The following is a 6691-nucleotide window of genomic DNA, read 5'->3' on the forward strand; positions in this document are numbered from 1 at the left end:
CCATTTTACTTTAAGACATGGCTGTCTAATTTTGGCACAGCCTGGAACTGCACACTTGCAGGTCCTCTGCTGTGGTGTGTAGCCTCCCTGCACTCCAGACTGCACAGTGGTGTATGGCACGACATCTGCCACCATGCGGCCAGCACTGACTGCATGCAACATCCCCTTCTTCTCCCCAGGCTCTCCCCTGTCATAGGATCCATGGGTCACATATTAACCACTAGTTATGGTAATTGCCATGTTGTAGTCGTACTGAGTTCTTTGCAACAGAAGCATTGCTCCTTTATTCTGTAGTAAAACAATGAGTGAAAACTAAGAGCTGGCATTGAGAGGTGACTCAAGTCCCACGAGAGTTGCTTCAAGTCAGAAAAGGTTGAGAACCACTGAACTATAGATTCTTATTTGAAATCTCTGGGTTTCTCTTGTGAATTATGTCCAGATATTGGCACACCTAACAGTGCTAATATTGTGTGGAATTCTACAATACCCTTAAAAAGATCCTTGGCATCCTGATTGAGAACTACTGCTCTAAGGATATGTCTACACCACTTCATTTGCATCTTGCATCTGGGAGGAGCCCAAGCATATTCCACCCACTCATGTAGTCTACCCTGAAACACACCAGTGAAGATGCTCTGGGACATCCCTCTACAGCTGCACTCTGGGTCTTGTTCTTCAGTGCTTGAAAGCAGTCATAGCGGGATTCCCCAGCTCATCTTCACTGGTACATTTCTGGTTTTGGAGCATGTGAGTAGATGGGCGGGATGGAGGCAGGGCTGTCCCAGGTGATAATGTGTTATAGACAAACTGTAATAGGTACAATCCTTTCCTAAATTCCACTAATTTTAATTCTATAAGAGAGGCAGTGATTCCTAGTAGTCAGAGTATTTAACTGGGATCTGGAAGGTAGGTGCTCTATTTCCAGCTCTTCTGCCAACATGCTGGGTGACCATGGGCAGGATGCTGTCCCTGCCCATACTTGAGTTTTCCCATCTGTAAAATGGTATTAATGCTACCTCTCCGTAAAGCAGCTTACCTCTAATGCTGAAAGATGCTATGTGAGAGGCAGGGAACAGTACTGATTTAACTGTGGAATCACCTTGAGATGCAGGTTATTGATAGACATTATGCCAGAGTCCTCAACCTTTTTGGACTTGATTACCCTTCACTGGACTCGAGGCAGACCCCCCATAACTTTTGTGAATTGAGTGGCACTCAATTTCAAAAGGGAATTTATATATTACTGTGCTTACTTCCTCGCAGAGGGGCTGGCCAGTGGGGGTGGGGTATCATTCAGATAGGGACAAGCCTGAGCCTACATTTAGCTTATCTACTTACCACCTCACACTTCACTTATCTCCTCACACCTCTGGCACCCTTCAAAGGATCTGGCAGAACCCCAACATGCCCTAGGGCCCTACTTGAGAATCACTGCAGTATGCAAACATCAAGTCGTATTATGCTGATGAAGAAAAAGCATTGCCTGTATGATTAACCTAGGCCTCAAGAAATGTCACACAAGGCACATCTAGAGAGAGGGCACATCATTCTGGTTATCTGTCCCCCACTGTGGACTTTGTTTCACATATGCGCATGAGGGGGGAGAGGTACACAGCTGCAGCGGGCTGCCATCCAGTTGAACAGTTATCTATGGAGGGGGCGGGGGATGCTCCATGCCTGGGAACATTCACTGTCTCTGCCTGACCCTCCTCCTCTCTGCTGCTGTAGTCCAGAATTTCACAGATGTTCCTTCCAGAGGAGGCAGCTGCAGCCCACAGACTCCGTCAGCTCAGTTCCCTTCCTCCCTGGTGGTCTGACTCCGCCCTTTTATGACCTAGTTGCCTATCCTTCCTCCCCTCCCTTTCCAAGGACTGAGTAGTAGCAAGAGGAAGAGGGATCATTCTAGTGGCTGCTCATTCACCTCTTCCCTTGACTCCTCCCTGCGAGAGACTCAGAGGCTCCTCCTGGGGAGAGCATTCAATCTCCCCTTCCCCCTGGCCTCTGTGATCCTGAATTACAGTGATTTTAAACAACATCCAAACAGCCCAGAAAGAATGCTAGTAAATAGTTAGTCCTAATTTATAACTCATAAATGCTCTTGGAGGTAGTTTGTACCACAGTCTGCAGCATAATGTAGCTCTGCTGCTTTGCTTTTTCACTGGTTCAGCAAAAAATCCCTCACATATATATTAAGGAGTATACATTGTTCTTCCCCCAAGGTCTTTCTCACAGGGCTACCTCTGTTTCTTCACTCATTTAAGATCTGTGTGTATTCACACACTTTGTTAAAGTTTATTTGGAAGTCCAAGTTTTAGGGCAAAACAGTAAAGCAGAAGAATGCATCATTTCAAGGCTGTTCTGGCACTACACTGAATTGACAGGTGTACCTACTGCACAGATACTTGAACCAGCTTTAATCTAGTATGCGTAGTATGCGTAGACACCTATATCAGTGAAACCATGTCAGCTTGGGTTTCACAGTGGACTGTCCAAGCCAACCAGTGACACATCGCACTTACTGCATTGGGTAGCCCAGTGCTCCTAGGGTAGCCCAGTCCATGACTCCTACTGTCGCTGGTTCTGAAAGATAGTGTCATGGATTTCAGCATAGGTCAACTGCCTAAGGATGACAGCAGGCTTGCATAGCCCATATTTTAACTTAAGGGGACAAGCTAGCAAGGGCATGCTTATGCATTCTGCTGTGCCCAGTGCTGTTCTTAGGCTCTTTGTTTTTGATATGCTTATTTGCACATGCCTAACACCATTCCAGGGAAGCTACACTGCCTTGTTTCCAGGATTTGGGATACAGAGTGGGAGTGACTGGGTATGGTGTGCTCTATGGCAGTAGCCCAAGGCACAATGCAGAGGCAGTAGAGACCAACACATTTTTGTACTACAGTGGTAATAATGTTTTGGAATCTATAGGGTTACATTTGTGCAAACCATTGGTGTGGACATAATTATACCAGTTTAGCTCTTCTCTTAAACACACACACACTTTTATATTGAAATAACTACATCTGGTCTAGGGGTTCCTTTGATTTATCTATTTCAATGAAAAAAATTACATGCTTTACTGAAATAGATGAGTACAAACCCTGCTTATAGACCAGAGCAGATGTTGATTTGAGGCAAAGACTTTATGAAGCCAGCTTATTCCAATAAGACACAGCAAAATATTATATAGTGTTGAAGCATTAGCAGTTGCGACCCCACATGTGACATGGAAAACTGGCTGTTGGTGAATTTCTCAAAGCTAAAGTCGTCATATTCTGTATAATGCCATTCTTTTTTTTTTTTAACTGTCTTTGTATCCCACTGTTATCAATTTTTTTTTTAATTTTTAAATCATGAGGAAGACACAGTCCAGTCCTTCAATTAATGGTCTAATTCAAACAGCAAAGGTTGAGAGCAAAGGTTGAGAGTACAGGAGTGCAGCAACTGTTCAGACTATTGAGTCTAGACTAGTGTCCCAAAGCTCCACAGAAAAGGCACGTTTTTAGAAGGGATTTGACTGAAGAAAGGAAGATCAGTGTGGAAGCAGCAAGAGAGGCAATATTTTTACAGCAGAAAAATACAAGACAAGTCATATCCGTAGCATGTGTGTCTTCAGGGATCGAGATATGTAATTCCTGTTACTGTAGGTTGATTCAAGTTGCCCCAGTCTGTTACTGTAATACACGATAATGGCTACTGTGCATTTTTCAAGTCAAACAGTGGGTTAGTAGGGAGTAAACACCACTTCTTATCCATTGCCCATCTGTGGTCTAACCAATACCTGAGCCAAGCATGCTGGATGGCAAGAGGGAAAACGGGCTGACTGGAGAGAAGCTGTGTCCTAGCAAAACCACCACTGCTTTCTACCAGCTGCCTTGCCTTGCCATACCTACAATTTTTACGGCAGGTGTCTCTCCCCAGACACCTAAATCCAGGCTGTACCTGAAGTAACAGATCATGTGCAGCTATAGTCCATTTATTTACCTTCCTATATCTTGTAGGGAAAGTCAACCACCCACAATTTGTAGTTTTCCTTTCCCTGCTGCGCAGGCAACTATACCACTGGTATGGTACAGCCCAGGAGATTTCTGTCACACAGAGAGAGTAGCATAACTTAGGTCCGCCTAAGACTTATACTCCACAAGGGGCTGCAGACAAACAACATTTGTTGCACAATCCTCTCTGTATCATTGAGATAGCCCTGCCCTGCTGAATGGGTGGTGAGCAGAACAGTATATATCGCATATGTTTTGCAGTTCACTGGCTAAAGTGAATAATAGGGGAGAATCACTTTCCCTCCCAAAAAAAAAACACACCGGAAATAACAATGATAGTGGTTTAAATTAACCATTTTATTGTGGGGCTCTTTCCCCCTCCCCTTCTTTTTTAAAGAAAATGAAAGAGATAAATTTAAAAAGAAAATGTCATTAAAAAAATGTAAAAAAGAAAATCCTTTGTTAAAAAAATTCTAAATGAATATTTCTTAACCTTTTTTCAGCCTAAACAATTCAAGGAATTTGATACAAATCCCTGAATTGTTTCAGCTGAATTACAAAAAATGTTGCCTTAAAAATTTCACCCCATTTTAGAAATGTGTCAGATATCCAGGTTTAGATATTTTAGAAATGAGTGCTTGACTGGTTGTTGTGACTAGGAATAAACATTTATTAAATATGTAAACGTGTTATGTTCCTAAAGCACTTAAATACCTTTGAAAACCATACCCTTTACCTCAAAAGTACAGGTAAAGAGAAACATTTGACTTTTTTGTCCAGTAAATAAAGTTAACATTTGCCTTTATGCTTGTTACACAGTTGCTCTCTCTTGGGAACATGTGGATGACTTTATTCATAGGTAGCCTGAATGACTGACAGAATAAAGTACTATCCAAGAAGAAGACTGAAGATTCTCCCTCCTTGAAACAGTTGTTTGCACATGAATCTTTTGCTCTGCCTTTCTTTTAATTTGGGTTTAGGCAAGGTTACAATTGCATCTCTCTTATTTCTGTGACAGGTTGTTGTATTTCTCCTGATTTCCTTTCCTTGCTACATTTTAAGCATCAAACCTTCTTGGAAATTCTAGCTTCTAATCTGTACATCTGCTGGATAAAAAAGGCACGGAGATAAATTGAATGAATTTAGTAATTATTGAGAAAGAGGGTGATTAGAAAGTGCAATGTGTTACCATAGAAAATTTATGGCTGAATTCTGCCCTCTTTGTTCACCCAAAATTCCCACTGCCTTCAATGTATTAATAAGGAAAACAGTATCTTGTTTCAGGTCTTGGGCAAGCAGCAGTTAATACTGACCTACCTCAGGATTATAGGAGTTGATAATATGTTGCTCCTTTTTCAAATTTGGTAATTAAAATACAAAACAAAACAAAACCTCCCCATGATATCCTCCATTATAACTCATAACTATAGTTTAAGCCATAGGATCTGGAACAAATGGCAAAAAACCTGTTGACTGTAGAAATAAGAGGAAGCCACTAACTGAGCATTTTTATATGGCAAAGTTCTTCAGCAGGAATCTTAGATGTGCTGTGTGATCCACAGGTATTTACTAGTTTTACTTCTAGCACTATGAGAAAATATTCCAGATCACCTTTTCAGCTGATCTAAATGGGCATGTACTCAAGTCAATAGATATCAGAACAAAAGAAATGGGGTGATGTTAATTTATGCCAGTTATGGGTGCTTGCTTTAAATTTTGCAAACACTCCTAAGCATGTGAAGAAAGTGAATTGAATAGGAATGCTATTAAAGTCATTACAACAACAATTTTCCTTTTTTGGATAATAGGTATAGATATGTTCTTTCTTTCATTGTGCCTTTGTCAATTTGTAGTCAGTCACATTAAATATATCACACTTTAAAGCAGATTTGGGTTACCTGAAGGACAAAAAAAATTTGCTAATCTAAAGAAAATGTAAAGGAGAGGGAATTAAGAGAAGTAATATCAGTAACACACTGGAAAGTGCAGCAGATAACAAGCTATTATTCTGTGGCCATCATCTAATAATAAAGGGTCTGTGACCCTCTTGTTCCTATTTGATTTCTCACCTTTGTTATGGAATATGGGGCTGGATCCAACCTCCCTTGTTTCAAAGAGATTTTGCTTGAAGAAAGGACTCCAGATTACATCCAGGGTTGAGAGATCAGAAATAAAAAGCAGGAAGTAACAGTGCAGTGGAATGTAAAAACAAAAAGAAAGACTAAAGAATCACAAGAAAAAAATAATACAGTGTGCAGGGCTGGAAGATATAAAAGAAGAACAGTAGATCTGGTCCTGAATTCTGCAGAACTTGCTTGACCAAAACACCCGCTGACTACAAAATGCATCCATGTATTTACCCAGGCCAAAATGTTTGGTGGTAGAGGCCTGATTTTTAGAGGACAGAAGTCACTGTGATTTTGCCTTTGACTACAAGTGTTCACGGTTGCCAACATATGACACAAAAAGCCATATTTAGGCTCTTCAATTAAGTCATCTGTTTCCCGAAGGTGCTAAGCACCCACATCTCCGTAAACTGGCAGCTGTTGATGAAAGTGGGTATCCGAGGACCCCAGCCTGCTAAGCTTTTCAGCTACCTTTAAAACCCTTAAAAGCCTCGTAGGTGTCCCTGGGACCACTGGAGACACGTTCTGCCTCCAGTGTGTACGTGTTTGCAGGATCAGGGCCTAAGCATGAAG

General features: G+C 41.5%; 1 long non-coding RNA gene across 1 annotated transcript in view; it reads right to left on the minus strand.

Moving 5' to 3' along the window:
• Window positions 1-4338: 4338 nt before the first annotated feature.
• The window catches only part of LOC109299749, an 8350-nt gene continuing 5997 nt past the window's right edge, over window positions 4339-6691 (minus strand). Inside the window, exon 2 of the long non-coding RNA XR_002097984.1 lies at window positions 4339-6589. This is a non-coding gene — a long non-coding RNA (uncharacterized LOC109299749). The remainder of the gene's footprint in view (window positions 6590-6691) is intronic.

This window comes from Gavialis gangeticus, unplaced genomic scaffold (genome assembly GCF_001723915.1).
Source record: "Gavialis gangeticus isolate Ggan-Ray unplaced genomic scaffold, GavGan_comp1, whole genome shotgun sequence".
NCBI classification, from domain to species: Eukaryota; Metazoa; Chordata; order Crocodylia; family Gavialidae; genus Gavialis; species Gavialis gangeticus.